The sequence below is a fragment of the Euphorbia lathyris genome, chromosome 7, assembly GCF_963576675.1.
Source record: "Euphorbia lathyris chromosome 7, ddEupLath1.1, whole genome shotgun sequence".
Taxonomy (NCBI): domain Eukaryota; kingdom Viridiplantae; phylum Streptophyta; class Magnoliopsida; order Malpighiales; family Euphorbiaceae; genus Euphorbia; species Euphorbia lathyris.
Window position 1 is genome coordinate 30,634,331 of NC_088916.1, and position 18,022 is coordinate 30,652,352.

Sequence of the window (18,022 nt, forward strand, 5' to 3'; positions counted from 1 at the left end):
CAATATTTCTTTTTACTATGTTTGGTACAATTTTTAATTTTATGTTGAATGATTTTTATTTGCACATATTCTATCTTTATTTCGTATGCTTTATTTCGTGCTTATTTTTCATGATATCTCGATTTTTGCACCAATGAGGACATGGTCCAATTTAAGTGTGGGAAGAGATATACATATATCATTTTAGTTTTTAGCACAAATACTAAATGCAACGAATAATTTTTATGCAAATGCAACATATATTGCAACACATTTTATTTTCACACTATTTTTATTAACTTAACATTTTTCATATGTTTATAAATTAATCATAAGTTAATATGATTATTATTTTTAGGTTATCATTATCTATAGAAATAATATTTCTATACGGGTAATATTTTTCAAATTTTTTCACAAATCTCCGATACGATTTTAAGTATAAAAATTGTCTCGAGTGAATGTATTTAAGTAAAAAATTCTTTATTTCAATCTCTATTTTATATCATGAAATTCATGATTCAACAAATTTTATTTTAAATTTTCAATTAGGTTTATAGGCATTAAATTGAACTAACAATTTTAGCTCGGTTTGATTTCGTCTTACATTAACACCAATTGAAGTTTTTAAGGAAACTTTAGCCATAATACATGTTGAATTTTAAGTCAATATAGGATGAATGTGCTATCTTTCTTTTTTCCCAAGTTACAATTTCAATTTTATATTTCATATTAATTAATCAATTAGTTGAATTCTTAACTTTTGGCCACGATTGAGACCAACCTTATCACAATCGAGGTATGAAAGGGAAGAAAATTAAGTACCGTTTACTTTTGGCCACGGTTGCGACCACTCTTATCACAATCGAGGTATGGAATGAACGTTTAAAAACAAAAAAAATAATAAAGCGTGTTTAAGTTTAAAGTAACGATTGCGTCCACCCATGGCATGGTCGGCACCTCTTAAGCGAACACAAAACAATAAAAATACGTATAAGGTTACGATCAAGACCACCCTTATCTCGGGCGTAACTAAGTAAATAAATTAATCCTAAGTACTTATTCATTTAATATATTTCATATATTAGTTTAGGTTTGGGAAAGGAAATTTTGTGCTTTGAAATGCCTTGAGACGAAAGACTCAATAACATGCGTGCTTATATCGTCCCGAATGCTTCAATTCAAAATTGAAAACACAAGACGAATGATATATCGTATTTATACAAAGTTAGTTTGATATTTTGCGTATAAATTTGCCATGCGAAGTTAGTCTTTTCGGCTTAACTAATTTAAGAGATAATACAGAGATATATGTTTTATTTTCATAAACGAGATTAGTTAAAGAATAAATTCAGTGAAATTTTGCTCGGGACTAGCAAAAGATTAAGTGTGGAGATTTGTTAAGCCCAAAATATACCTAAAATATCATTAGTAATTACATCAATATTGCTACGAATTTATGCTATTTATACCTGTTTAGAATGCTTTTACTCTCGAATATGTTTCTTTCTTGCAAGGTACGTAAATATTTGGTAAAATCCAAATAGGAACGAGAAGAGCTTAAAAACAGAATAAAAACCCTACAAAAGGAGTCAAAAACGACGAAGATCAATTACACCTAAACGAGGACAAAGACGAGGTCAGAAACAGAAGAAATGTCAAATTCTCGGTTGAGGAAACCAATTCTCGGTAGAGAATTTTATGAAAGCCGCGACCGAGAATCCACAATTCTCGTTCGCGACACGCGTTCTTCAGCAGCTCCTTCCCTTCGTCCGAAGACCAAATAAATGCTCCCTCATTCTCGGTCGAGAATTGCCATTCTCGGTAAGTGCAGAAATTCTGCCAAGTACAATGAACACATGTTAAATTCCAAGAAACGCGTTCGTTCGGGTGGATAAAGACGTCCTTTCACAACGGATACGATCCTTCACAACGGACACGACACTTCAACCACGACTCTTCAACATCTATAAATAAAGATTTGATGGAGAGTTGAAAAGATATAGAAGAAAGAGATTAGTATAGAACTTATGCAGAAATTCCGAGTCAAGTGATTCAGAATTTAGATTTCATTTCTGTAAAAAGCAATATGATGCACACACATTGTTTATTCAATAATAACAAACACAGTAGCGTTTAGACATTGTTCATATTTAGTTTACATTTTGGTAGTAGATAGACCAGTCTCTATTCCGAAGATTCAGCAAGAAGATTGAGTAGAGAATCCGCCCCTGAGCCTGACAAACTCTAACGAAACCCAAGGAAAGGATTGACAACCCGTTCACTTGCACGTCGTCGAATGTTTTCATGCTCATTGTTCTCTGTAAACTTGTATCAATTTATATTTCATCTAATAAAGTCCGTTCTATTCGATAGATTTTTATGCAGCACTTTGGAAAAGGATCCGAAGTGGATTGCTGGTGTTTTCATTAAAACGTAGTTTAATTCAAAATCTTTACAATGAAACTTTGTTGAACACTTAGACAAATTATTATCTCGGTAGAGTTTTAATTTGGTTAAGGTAGCGATCTAACCCGACCGTAGGAGGATTGACTACAGTTCAAAGCCTAAAAATTAGAGGTTCCGTCATTTATTTCATCGTTATAATTTATACAAAGTTTAAAGTTGTTTTCTTTGCTTAATGCAAACGAATACATTTGTTTACTTTTCTAAAAAGTAAAATTCACTCCTAAATCAGAAGTATTTTCTAAACATCTTCATACTCTAATCTAATTCTCATTCTAGCAATTTCAAAACCAAATCCAATTTAACGATTTTCCTTATTATAAATCTTAAAAGTATATTTAACCAATTCAAAATAAGTTTTTGTTAAAAAACATTCTCTGTGAGATCGATATCTTTTATTACTACAAGCGTATACCGTGCACTTGCGTAAATCGCTCAACATCCTCCTTCAAGAATGTTCTACATCCTTTCACATGTCGTGTTAACTATTTAGGGGCTAGAACCCTATAAACTCACTTCCCAACTTCTAACCGGATGTTCGCCATGCCTGCGTGGATTTCAAAGAAAACCGATACTTCATCCAATCGTGCAATGCCACATTTCTTTCGTTTATACTAGGGATATGAATTGCCTTTTATTTTCTTTAAATTGAAAAAAAAACTTTTTCCAGTTACCTTCTTACAATGCATTTTTATTGTCGCCTTTTTTTTGTTGAGGAACTGTTGACCTTCTCTTTACTAAGGAGCTTCTAATTTTGTTTCCCTATAGGTTTTCTTATTTCTCATCATGTATTCTCCATTTTTATGTTGTGAAACGTATGAAAATATCATGTATGATCCCATTTTTGGTGTTGAAATTGATCTTGAACAACCTCCTCCAAACAAAGAACCAACTTCCCTCTTTGTAAAGGAATGTCAACTCACAAGAGAGCTAGATGGATTAAAACAAGATATACTCTAGATTTCTTCATGGTTATCAAGAATCGTGGAAGAGAATGTAAAGTTCTTGATAAATATAGAGAGAAGAAAGAACCCTAATCAACAAAAATTCAAGAGTGAGAGAGGAGCCAGCCATTTGAAGAGAAATGGGTTTGGTTCATGTTATGAGAATGCTTCAGTGAATACAAATCTCGATTTGATCTACATAAAGAGAAAATACACTAAGCTAATGTTTTTGGGAGAGATGCGATTTAGGGTAGAGAGAGCATTAAATGCACAAGATAGATCGAGTCACAAAGAGAGAAAAGGAGGCAAAGCTTAGGGTTTAGCTTTAGGTAATTAAAAAAAATGACAATATAAAAATAAAATGTGTATAGAAAAGGACGAACCTATATATATAGAAAAGATAAGAATGAAAATAAAGCAAATTTAGCCTTTTTTAAGATAAAAAAAATACGATTCTTTAGGACAGTTGTATATAATGCAGCGATTCTTAAAGGAAAAAAAGGTGGTTGATTGGGTGAGTGACATGACAGTTTAGTAAGGGTGGGGGGAAGTAAAACACATATTAAAATTTGTTGTCCCTATTTGAGTGTCCTTTTTTTTGGTAGGAAAAAGAAGAAAAAAATAAAACACCACAACAAGTTAGCCCGGGATTAGCCTATGAAAGCTAACTCCCACATTATCTTCCGAAAGCAAAGACAAAAGGAAATTAGGGGAGACGAGAAAATCGAGACGCCCAAAGCCCTATAATGGCCTTCTGTAGCAAGCCGATCTGCCACCTGATTCTGCTCTCTATAAACATGGCAGAAGTTGATATTATCGAAAGAGGAGCAAATCCTTCTAATTTCCTTGACTAAATTCTAGCTCCCTAAGCACAGGGCCCTTTTATCATAAATTAAATTAACCGCTTCGAGATTGTCTGACTCCACGAGCAGCTTCCTAATCCACATACCATTTGCCATCCTAAGCCCAGAAAAGATACCCCAGAGCTCAGCAATAAACGAAGAGCCCAAGCCCAGATTCTGAGCAAAACCAGACAACCAAGCATCTTCAGCATCTCTTAAAACACCACCGGCAGCAATTCTTCCATTCTCTTTACACGACCCATCGGTATTCAACTTCACCACCCCCTCATTCATGTCTCTCATTTATTTTATTACACTTGGCAATTTAATCATAATAAACACTTAATTCTAATTTAACTCTATTAATTTTTAATTAACTCAACTATGTTAACATCCTGCACCAACAAGGTCTCTCTTTCCCTCATCACGTTTTCTTTCAAAAAAATTCCCTCGCTGCTTTATACCTGTAGCCCTTAATACTGTTCAAAGAATCTATTATGATTATATTGTCTTTTGATACTAATCTATCAACATCAGACCTACGCACACCTCCAAAAAAAATTCTTTATAGTCATATTAGCATAACTCTGATTACGATCAAGATGGAGTGAACCTTTTATGATGTGAGAACAAAGAGAGTCCAACATGACAATAGAATAAAAAAGACCCAAAAGAACAACTAAATCTCCTAAAATTGACATAAAAACAGTTGTTATTACATGGTTTCAAATTAATAATTTGCTAGAGAAAAATTGGAAGAGCATTGGGTTCAACTAGGAGAAGAAGAGAAAGAAATCTTAGTAATAAAAAAACGATATCAGAAGAGAAATGACAAAGAGAGTGAAATCATAATCGGAATCAAAGAGGAAGAATGTTGTTAATGGATCAGAAGAGAAAATTCAAAGAAAAATAGAAAGAAAAAAATGTTGATGCTGAAGGAAGGAGAAATGTTGCTGCAAAAGGAAATTAACAAAGTTGAGATTAGAGTTAACAGAGTTAAATTAGAATTAGGTGTTGATTAGGATTAAATTTACACATGTAATAAAATAAATGGGAGACGGGGAAGAGGACATTCAAATGGGGACATCAGATTTTAATCCGTAAAAAACGTTCTAGATGTACACATGATCACGTGCGAGTTTTGCTCCAAAAAGGTAAGAAATGCTTTTATTGAGAGTTAACTCAAAAATAATAAGCAATGAAGCACTTTATAATAAAAAGAACTGCTTTTATCTTAAGAAAAAGCCTTTATGTAACTAAATTGGAATAAATTTGCATACATGAAAGAAAACTAGAGACAATTACAAAATTTACAATAAATTCAACAAATGTAAGATGAAATAAAAATAATAATAATAATAAAACTCCTTTTTGTGTCATATTTAAAAGAACATGTTTAATGATACCTTAAGCAAAATATAAAACCCTTAAAATCAATAAATAGCACATCTATAAATAAAGACAAGTAGGGCACACATGGAGTAGTTTTTCAATAAAAAAAAGAATGTAGCATAAGTACTTATTTAAAAAAAATTATACATGTAATGAGAAGTTTATGAAAAAAAAAATATTAGACATGAAAATAATTTTTTGTAAGAACATTTTAAAGAATATAGAATTTGATATTTAAAGAAAATAGAATTTGATATGAGTCAAACATTAATAAGATTATATACTTACTACTACACTGGATTTGACTTCGGTTAAAAAAAAAATCAGTTTGTATACTTCTTGACCATGAACCACTGCTTGAATTCGGAATTGATAACTATCTGATGTACTATATCATTCTATTTTTTGTTTCATATAGTCAACACCATTGTATCCATTTTGGACAAATAAACCCTACATTCTGAGTTCTGTTAAAATAACTAAAAAAAAAATCTTAATAACACTTAAAAGAAACTCTTTAGGGTTAGCTAGAAAATGCACATAAATAAAATACTAAAGAATATCATATCTACTGGAAATAAGATAGAGTGGAGAACTAATCATACCTTGGTATTTCTTATTATCTATACTTTTACCTTTTTTTGTCTTTGTCCAGTTACACTACTATAAATATCGATGTTTTATCGTCTTTTGAGTTTTCTAATTCATACTTCATATTGAGATTTTCATATTCTCTCTAATATAGCAAAATTACTCTTTATCTTAATTTTTTGTGATTTCATATATAACTTAGCTCTAACTATGGCTATGTTCTTTTATCTTTCCTGTGATTGACAATATTAACATATTAAATTTCATTATAAACAATAAATTTATGATATATGAATAATTTTGTGTTTAAGTTGTTGAAGTTGCAATTAAAAGATTATAAAAATCTAATTGAACAAAAGATTCATGAATCTACCCATTCTGGACAAGATATAATTTTAGCTTGTGATTATGGAAAAAAATAAATGAAATTATATAAATACATCAATTTCAGATCCAACTAATGACATAACAAAATAAAGATCATTTACCATCAACTCTTTGCCACTTATGCACCAAGTTGGCTCCTTTCATTAGACCCGACCATCAACTGACATCCATGTATCGATGACTTAACATTAAGCTAGAGATATAAAAAAAAATTATATGACATGCACATGTTGGACATTAACATTATTGTAACACATATTCTTCATGATCATTAACATATGAAAGTCCATTAATTGTCAGATCAAATAAAAGGAGCTTACACAATGCATAGGTGGCAAGGAATTAATAGGGAAACATGATTTTCTTTGTTGTTAGTTGTACCTAAAATTGCACAATCCATGTGACATTAGGCTAAAACATTGAATGGTTTTATAAGTTAGGTCTTACACAAAAATAGGTTAGAGCTAGGACATTTATTGTATGAGGCCTACCAAATGCTAGATGCAGATGTGCATAATGAACATCATGAGTTTTCCCATAATAAAAACTATTATTATTGATACCTTCTTCTCAGTTCCATATTCTCCTTCTTCTATAACCTGAGCTTAAAGAATGAAAAGGTAAGAGGGCCCCATAAAAAATGTAGTTAGAAATCTATAATAGGGTCCGACCAATTCCAGTCGTAAATGACGGATATTGGGCATTATGCATATCAACCCATGCAGTGTTGTAGATAATGCATTAAGTATCCCGCTTGGGGAGTACCTTCGTAAAGTGGATTTAAATTTAGTAAAACTCGAAACGCTGGGTTTGTGCTTTTAGTAAAGTAAATTAACTTCAATTAATTTAAGAGAATGGAGGTGGAAATGTAGTTAGTGTTAGTGTCGACCTAGTAGAGTGATTTCATCGTTTGTGTTCTTTTCGATCTCTGTGCATTTCGCCACTCCATAGAAATTACCTCTGCCCCTACCGCACTCGAGCATGAAAGTTGGATATATTGTCGAAATTGTTAACTTTATCTTCGTTGGAGTATTCACGATGGTACCACATAACATATACGAGCCATTTGTAATGGAAAATATAATTTAATTAGAATGACAATTTGTTTCATATATGGTGTGGGCATTAGAGCATTGAGAGGAAATTTCCCTAGTACAATAGGATCGGGAAGGGATCATTTTCTCATGAGAGGTAATTAAAAGACAAAAATTGGATTGCTACCTATGCTTAGATCCCGGCTAATATGAAAGTTTATTGATAAGAGCTTTTCAATTGTAGCCAATTGTTTACACTGTATTTTATTCGCATCGAGTTTGTCGGGTCAAGTTTTGGGGCTTGGATTGAAGGATATTTATGTAATTTCCAATTCCATATAAAGGGTATATTTTTCTGGAGATTTTTTTTGTAATTTTCTTTAATTATAATTTCCATTTTTTAATTATTAATTAAAGGAAAATAGAAAATAGGAAATGGGAAGGTGGATGTTGGAATATTCTACACTAAATAAAATTTAAACATGGTAGAGGGGAGAAGTTACAGATTATAGGAAGGTATGAGAACCGCGATGCTCTACCTCTTGCTGAAAGTACCTCGACAGATGCAAAGGAAAGATAAGTAATCTTAACTCTCACATGTCCTTTACAAAGATTTTGAAAGCACACTCAAACATGTTGTTCTATTCTTTCGCTCCATCAAAGTTATTGAAAGATCAAACCACTTAACATATGGATCTTAAATAGCCCCGGTACAGCGAGGGACAAAATGTAATTACGGGCTTTTATGACCATGCGATGAAAGAAAACAATGAGCTTTTAATACCTATTAGAGTAGGCCTAGTCTCGAGACATTATGTCTAGGCAATACACTTAATTGTAAGTATAATATGTTCTTTTAATTCGCTTGTGCAAATAAACTTAACGGAGTATTCTTGATTAGGTATCAGCTCACGTTTGACGGGTTGAGGACCCTAGCAAGTGAACACATAAGGCAATAAGATACTAATCTATGTATTCCTAGTTTGTTGTTATTATAGGGATGATAATGAAAAAAATATTAGTATGTGCCTCGGCTGTAATGGTGTTTCACCGGTTACAAACATGGAGTGTCAAACCAAAGACATACGAGTTTATGAGCCAGTAAACTCTAGACGATCCGTTATGAGAACACCACATAGTATTAGTGTCCTTAGACCCAAAATCACCATGGGACCTAGTGAGACACGACATGATTTTGTTATCACCTAACGACTAGTAAATTGGTGCCAAATATGGGTTAGCCAAGTATGTCCCGAATCACGCCGAGAGGCATAAGTGAAGTGTGGTGATATCCACTCTCCTATGAGAGAGAAGATATCACTAGCCAATTGATTAGTGAAGCTAAGAAGCATGTGGCCACACCCGAATGAAGCAATTGGTGTTGTTTATTTGATCTTATCAATCACTAAGAGATTAAGAAATGTTCGAGCAAAAGATGAGGGTGACAAATCTATGTCTTATGTTAGACTTGATATCGCACATCAAAAGATCAGTTTAAGATCACGATTAGGTTCTCAGTATTTTATGCACAAGATAACTATCTAAGTTGGGTAGTCATAATGGTTGGGTAAAGCATATGTATGATTTATGGGATGAAACACGATTTCGATCAAACTTTCAATATTAGATAGACCTACAGGATCGCATACTTTAAAAGAGACTAGTTAGAACCATACTACTCGGGGAGCTTAAGATACATAAAATGGTTGTATGTATTTAAGTATGTGAGAATCAGTGAATATGGGGCTGGATGAACTAAGGATTTCGATGGGATCAAAATCAAATTCATCCCAAATCCAATCGATAAATATGCAGGGGCAAAATTGTTTGCATATAGAGTTACATTTTAATGGTCAATATGTGAATTCAATTTTATATATATATATATATATATATATATATATTGAATATTAATTAATATATCATTTTAAATCAATATTTTTAAAGGATCAATTTGTAATTTTTTCATAACTCTGGACATGAAGAATTCCATCCCCCCCTCCCCCTATTTTGTTTTTCTATGTTTTTATTTGTTTTCCTAAGTCTAGATTAATTAGGAGAATTTTATCATAATTAATTAATTAAAGACTATATATATATATATAGCTTAAGTTTGGAACTTACAAAGCTAGTGCAATAGTGCAAAAATAATCTAAGGATTATTATTTCTTTAACCGATAAAATTTTCTCGCTATTCTTCTTCCCTAATCGAGTCGACCCTCATCCACGAGTTCATCATTTTTCGTTTAAAGTTCGCACATCGGTTGGTTCTAGTACAAGTCTCTGCTTGTGAAACAATAGAGAGGGAGTTCGAATCTCAACTCCCGAATCTCAGTCAATAGGAACATCTCTCTTTCCACGGTGAAGATAATTTAATCTTTAACCTAATCTACATGTTTAGGTCTTGTGAAAAGATTTTTCTATGATTAAAATTGTTTTCCACCCTTTAATTGGTGTAAGAAATTCCTTCAATGCCAAGTGGACGGATGAAAAGTGGATCATCCAAACAAACCAATATTGTCCAAAATGTAAGAACAAAAAACTCAGTCTCGCTCAACTGTACATCACATGCAAAATTGATAGCCAAAATTCAAATTGGCATATGACACTTAGCAGACACATGGGAGGAACCCATTCCTCACTTGACTAGATCCACCAACCGATCAAAGCATGTTGTTCGTTGGTTGGCTGATAATAATTGAACAAACTGACATATGACTATCACGTTACAACCATAATTTAGTTAGCTACAAATGTACGGATATACTTTAACTTCGAAATTTGAATCAAAAAGTTTCCCGAGTCTTGAAATTGATATATAAAAAGGTAGCCAATAGACAGATTTAAGGGTTCATCACTCTGTCACTCCTTAGCCTCATTTAAGCTATTGATCTTATCTCGCAAAATTACCAAACATACACTTATGTAATTGACTACTCACAAACCTAGAGGTCCAAAAATCCTTTATATTCGCTGAATAACAACTAAAAGTTCCTTAGGGAACCTACCTCAATCCAACACCACTAAACCCTTACTTCAGCACCAAGTCATTTTGATTGGACGACTATACGTCTCAAAGGACCATTGGCATGCATAGAGGATAAGATTCTGAGGATTTTTACCGAATTATCACGTAGTTTAAGGTGTTTCATATAATTTTATACTTTTATCATGATTTTGCTCCCACTTGGAGCCATTAAAATATTTTCTAGTGACTCTTTCACTACCAAATGTATTTTGAACCCTTTTCCATCATGTAGAAGTGTGTATCTTAAAATTTTGAGCTTCTTCCCTTGCCTATGAATGACGTACGGCTAAGGTTTCACTACCATATGGCAGTCAGTTTTATGGGATGGTTAAAACTCGCGCGTTTAGAGCGTTCAGGTATTTTTGTTTATACACGGACATTTACATGCATGTTTGGGGCCACTAGAGCCTAATAGTGTGATTTCCATGATTTTATGACTTATTTGTTATCAAAACAATTTCAACCGACAAATTTGGAGACCTTGGTTGTGCATTTCTCTTGGTAGAGTCGTATGGCAATGATAGGTCATATATCTTACTTTTGCATCAACTCTTTCTTGGTCACTCTTTTAACTAGAAGAGTATTTCCTTGTCATTGATAGGGCTATTTTTATAGATCCGAAAAGTAGATACATAGCATCATTATTTGGGTTTGATTCCTAAAATACCAAATCATTTTGCATATTTACGCATACATACATCCATACATATATAGAATTTGTCTCTTATATCCGCATATGGAATTATGTACCTCTTTTTCCTATTTTGGATGACTGTAATAGCTCGAATAATTATTTTTCAGTACTAGTTTACACTACATGAGAATCCATATTAAGTAAAAGAACTAAAATGAATAACAAGTCTAGTTCAACATTTTAAAAGATCAAGATGCCAAGATAAATAAGTTATATCCACGAATCCAGAATCGATGTTCTAGATAGTTGACCTCGGTTGACTAATTTCACGGTCATCTAGGTGTTGACTCTATTAAAATTCTAATATATCGACTTGAAAACAATCCACTTTTGAGCATTTAGTAAAAGCGAGATTTTCCAAAACAACACGCATAAAACGAGTCCAATACTCGTGTTTATCTCTCCTCAAAACTCTTTTTGCTCACAGCTTACAAGAACTATGGAAAAGAAGGTAAAGTTATTGTTAAATATAGAGAGAAGGAAGAACCCTAAACATCAATAATTCAAGAGTGAGAGGAGTCCAACTATATGAAGGGACAGGGGTCTAATTCATGATATGAGAAGGCTTAAATGAGTACAGATCTTGATTTCATTTCCACACAAAGAAAATGCACTTAGCCACATAGTTTAGAGAGAAGATTTAGGGAAGAGATGGAGCATTGAATGCACATAATAGGTCAAGTTTGGAAGAGAGAATAAGTGGCGGAGCTTAGGGTTTAGTTTTGGGTAACATGAATGAAATAGTTAAAAAAAAGGGGGTATACCCCTATATCAAATAAACCAACAAAATTCTCCCTAAATGTTTCCTAAACCTACAATTATAGATTTTCACACAAACGGCGTGCTAAAGCTTTAGTCTCATACTTTCAAACACCAACCAAACAGCTGCAACTAAATCTCCTTCCCCGGGGGTGAACAAACCAAACAAACAAATCCTTCTCTGCAATTCCATCTCATTAGCTACAAACTTCATCGATTCACTAAATCCAAGCTCTACCATAGCCTATCAAGATGAGCGTGATTGACATTCTAACAATAGTTGAATTGATCTGCCAGAAGTACGACAAATACGATATTGACAAGTAGAAGGATCTCAATTTCTCCAGCGACGATGCCTTAGCTCGCCTCTATGCCGTCCTTGATGCCGATATTGAAGCTGTTCTTCAGGTCATCTCTCACTCTTTTTCTCTTTTTGCTTATTCAGTCTCCATTAATTGCTGCTAGAATAGAGAGAGATTTTACCAACTTCGAATCTACTGTGTTGTTTGTGAAATGCGGGTGGATTCAAGTTAAGTGAGTGTAGAACTTGATGTGGACTTCGTTAAGTGGAGTTTAAGTAATGCGAAGTACAGAAATGGAGCTTGCTTTGAGAGAGAAAAATAAGGCATCGCCGGTCATTTGTTTGAGTAATGCGAAGTACAGAAAGCGGAGCTTGCTTCGAGAGAGAAAATAAGGCATCAGCGGTTGCTTTGAACACGGAGATTCATCGAACGAAGGCGAGATTGCAGGAGGAGGTTCCTAAGTTGCAGAACTTGGCTGTCAAAATGGTTGGTGGTCTTCTCTTTTCATGATCGTAGAATTAATCAGTTTTATAGAGGAATGCAGAAAATTAGAATATCAGGAATGCATTCGAGAATTATTCAGACTGGCTCGATGCAGTTTGTGTGAATTGATAGAAAATTAGAATATCAGGAATTCATTCGAGAATTATTCAGACTGGCTCGATGCAGTTTGTGTGAATTGATATATATATATATGGATCAGAATAGTCAATAGTGCTTTATGTGGCACACCGTTTACGTCAAATCCCAAGTCTATTAGATTGGGGTATAATTGCAGGTTTGTAGAAGGTTTGTAGAAAGTTTAGGGAAAGTTTTGTGTGTTTATTTAATATAAGGAAATTTTTTTTTTTTTTTTTTTTGAGAAAATAGAAGGGCAAGTATGTGTATTAATCCATTAAAAAATAATAATATAAAAAGAAAGGTGTGCAGAAAAAAAGGATGAACATAAATAGAAAACATAAGAGTAAACAAAAAAGATAAATTTATCCTTTTTTTTAAGATAAAAAGAGACGGCTCCATATAGGACAAATAAATTATTAGGAAAGCTTACAAAAGAGAAAGATTGACAACTTTACACTACAAAAAAAACAAGTGATTTTTGAGCACAAATGGTGAAGGACAAATATAATTTGTGTCCTTAATTATAGTTTTAAAATTAATATAGAAGACGGTTATATTTATTGTCTCCAATTAATTTTTAATCTAGTAAAGGGGACAAATTTAATTAATAAAATTAGATTATACTTTTATATATAAATTTATTATTATTTGGGGACAAAATCAGATTGATTTTGTCTAACCCTGAACGTTTCTCTCCCAATCCCCCCTCTCTTTCTCTCTCTCTCTCTCGTTCTTGGCTCTCCCCCATTGCCAGCCGACATACCGTCTCCATCCATAACCAGCACCCCACTCATCCATTCTCTATCTTCTCTTCTCTTCTCTTCTCTCCATTTGTTTTCCCTCTCCATTTGCCTTCCTCTCTCCCTTTTGTTTCCCCAAGTTCTATCGATGAATTCAATATCAAAGGTAGGTTTGCGGCATTGAGCAGCGAATTTGGAGACTGGATCCCATCAGCGCTGATGAATTTTCAAGGTTATGGTTTCTTTTTTTTCATGAAAATCTCAATGTTTGGTATATCTATCTTCAATTTAACGAAACCTATAGTTGACTGCTTGATTTATTCCTCTGTTATAGTAGCTTCAACATGATGTTAGATGGCCTAATCTCACTATGAAATTCTAAATGAAACCATTAGTCAACAAAGAAAGGAACAAAGAACAAACTACAATCGAGACTTTCTCTTTTTGATTGGGTTTTTCTATTGATTATTTGCATATGTCTCTATTTTATTGTTGTTTTTGTTCATTCAGATTAAGGATGATGAAGATTGGATGGAGGACGATGCTCGTTGGTCATCCAGATCAAGAATTCGGTTGACACGACCATTATTCGTATCATTCAACACTGTTTTGATATCTAGAAAAGAGGAACCAGAAGCAATTCCATCTCCTGCAATGGATGTTGTGGTGAGAGTGTATAAACGTGTTAGTGGTCTATCAGGTGGTGAAGGTGATAGTACATCCCTTGCTATTTCTGGTGCTGTATTTGTTCCATACGGTTACTGGTTGCAATACTCACAAACTATTAATTTAATTGGAAAGTAAGGCTCTATAATAAAATCGATACAGGAAAACACTGGTGCTACTATAAGGGTTCTTGGTGAAGAGGTGCCTTCATATGCTACTTCTGATGAGAGAATTATAGAGATTCATGGTGAAGCTCTAAGGAAGTTCTTGGTCGATCATAGCGTCATGCTTATATTTGAGAAAACTTACAATGCAATAATTTCAAAGGAACTTACTACTGTTGCCCGAGCTGATAAAACTCACCCTCATTCCATTCAACTCCTGCACCTCAGATTGTTATTGGTTCTGATTATACCATTTCCTTGAAGCGGGATCCTTCAATATATGAGCGTGAAACACTTCTTGATCCAAACAACCCGCAATCTGTGCTGTCACTTTATGGATAAAATTCTACACTTAGTGGAATACGCTCGACAGGACCAACAACAAGACTTGGTCGTGCAACTGCTCCTCTAGTTACTTAGATGACACAAACAATTCAAGTACCTCCATCAGGAAGATTGACGCCGCATATAATTCATATCCCCAAGTACCGAAAACAAGCAACTCTACATCTTTCTTTCGCCTCCCATCTAGGGGGTGCCAGTTATGGATCTTCAAGCTTGGGAGGGTATGGTTCCCCTGGTTTAGGAGGTTATAGTAGTTACAGATTTTGAATGTTGTTTTTCTCACAGTAGGACTTGTACACTTGTTTCATTATTGATTGTTGTTGTGTTACAATGACAGACATGACAAATGATATAGAGAAGGAAATTTCAGTTTCATACCTTTGAACATGATTGTAAGCTACTCAAGAATCTTCTTAACATTTTGCAAAGAGAAGTTAGAGGCCAAATCATGGAGATAAGATCCTTGAACAGGTTCTATTAATTCATTTATTGTTTACTTTCTTTCACATTTAATAGCGGGGTGTTCTTACTTGTGGGATATTTGAAGTCATTTTTATATTCTTTTTGGTTTCTGACTCGTATTTTCACAATCTGTCATTTTTTTTGGGTACTCTCATTACTGTCATGCAACCAATTGAACTAAAATCAAAGCTAATAGTTAACGCCCAATCATATATCTTATATTAATCTCTCACAATTACTGTTATTTGGTTCTCATTCGTGTTCCTTAATTAAAGCAAATATAGGATTATGTTGGTATACCGAAAATTAATTAAAGAAACTATTTTTTAGGTTTGTTGGTAGTGATATTTGAGTAAGATGGACTTCAGGAGACAAATGTAATGGATGTGACTGTATCATCTAGATTAAGTAACACTAGTGGAAAGCCCTCAGTGGATGTGGCTGTGAGTGTCCTCATCAAACTTGTGATTGACATGTAAGTTATTCTGCAACTCCTTGTATTATTATTTCAGTCTATTTCATTACTTATTTGTTGTTGAACCTTGTCTTTTCTGAAAGTATCTATTTGACATTTGTCTTGTTAGATTGTTATATTCATAATATTAAGACTCTGCTCGAGTCCATAAAACATATATAGACCTTTATTGCAATATATGGTTTTATACCTGGTTGTTACATTGTAATTATCATAGATTGCTCATAATATTAAGACTTAATTCCATGTGCTTGAATCCATAACACATAGATGACCCTTTATGGCATGTCTTGCTTCATTTTTTAGTGAATATTTTTCAATGCTTATCTGTTTTGTCATTCTGAGATGTTTTTATGAGTAGGGATATCTGTAAAATATCTTCTAAGATTTATTATCATTTTCTGATTTACACTGGTTCTACTTGCATGCCACTTGTTGTTTGCACTCCACATTTGAGATGTCCCAGTGTTAATAGGATTGGCTTTGTTTGTTGGATTGATTCCTTAAGTATCTATGTGCATATATTTATTATATTCTTACTTTGTTCTATTAAAAGAAAGAATGATATATATGGAGTGTGAATATCATGCTATAGTGTGTGAAATATATAGACCTCTTTAACTACTTGGAAATTAAAGTTTGGCATTAGATTTTGATTGAGCCTCGTTGTACATAGAAACAATTGATCATAAGATTGTCATTATGAGTTCCTTCTAGGCAAAAACATGAAAACAGGGAATGTCATATTTGTCAGGCTAGTGAATTTGAACTGAATTTGTTTGTGGTTTTATTTTCTTGCCCCCCCCCCCCCCCCCCCCCCCCCCCTCCCACTTTCTCTCTCTTGTTCTTTTTCTTATTATGCTTATATGAATTGCTAGCGAAGTTGACTAGAAAATATTTTGTAGGTATGTATTAGACTCTAGGATAGCTGCTCCTCTCACACTTTCTATGCTTGAGGTGCTTACTAAAAAAATTGTGCTTTTTATAATAGTGTGTGGTAAGTATTTTCTAATGCATATTTTGAAAATTTATGTACTAGGAAATGCTTAGTTCTCCAAACGCAGCTTGTAGGGTTCATGCTTTTGATTTGATTTTGAACCTTGGTATCCATGGTCATTTACTGGAACCAATGATGGTGGATAATACTTCCACTATTGAAGAAGAGCATTCGCAAGACCCATTTGTTGATGTTGACAGACAATTCGGAGCATAGGGGAGCAGGAAAGCTGATTCTGTTAACAATTTAGGCACTTCACCAATTGATTGTTTTGAATCTTGGATTTTAAATATTTTATATGAAATACTTCTACTTCTTGTCCAAGTATTGTTCTGCTGATCATCGTTTTTTAGTGATTATGGAAGGCAAATGTTATATGCATTTTCTGTGTGTATTTACAGATGACGGATTTGAGAAGAATGAAATGATTTAAAGCTAAGGGGGGTATGGTTTGATTGATCTTAGGAATTATGGTAGAACCGATGTTATTTGGAAAGAACGAGCTCAATAAGCTTGTACTTGTCAGTTCCTTTGTTCTAATCATTTTTTGTTGAATATTACTATTACATAATAAAGCATTTTGTGTTTTTTTGTCTGATTTATGTCTATAAATGAGGTTATGGTTTGCTGTTGAAAAATGAAACCGTAAATTACCGATTGAAAATCAATAATTTACTGGTTTCAATTACTAATTAACATATTATTTTTAGAGCATGTATCGTCCTTTATTGTAGGGACAAAAATATGTTACTATTACATGGGGACGACAATTGTCCCTAAATGGGGACGACATTCATCCCTATGAACGGGGATGAGATGTTGTCCCTAAGAACGGGGACGACAGTCGTCCGTAAGAACGAGGACAAGATGTTGTCCGTAAGAACGGGGATGACAGTTGTCCATAAGACTGAGGACGAGATATTGTCCCTAAGAACGGGGAGGACTGTCGTCCCTCTTAATGGGGACGACAATCGTCTCTAAGAATGGGGACGACAGTCGTCCCTAAGGACGGGGACGACATCATGTTTTTCGTCCCCTATAGAATCAAGGACGGAGGAAACAAGGACGAAAAAATTGTCCTCGAAAGTATAGGGGACAATTTTTTATGTTTTCGGGGACGATTTTTTCCGTCTC

At 33.7% G+C, this 18,022-nt stretch overlaps 1 pseudogene; it reads left to right on the forward strand.

Annotated features, from left to right (window-relative positions):
• Nucleotides 1–13,715: 13,715 nt before the first annotated feature.
• On the forward strand, nucleotides 13,716–17,486 carry LOC136235843 (RNA-binding KH domain-containing protein PEPPER-like; annotated as a pseudogene).
• Nucleotides 17,487–18,022: the final 536 nt, after the last annotated feature.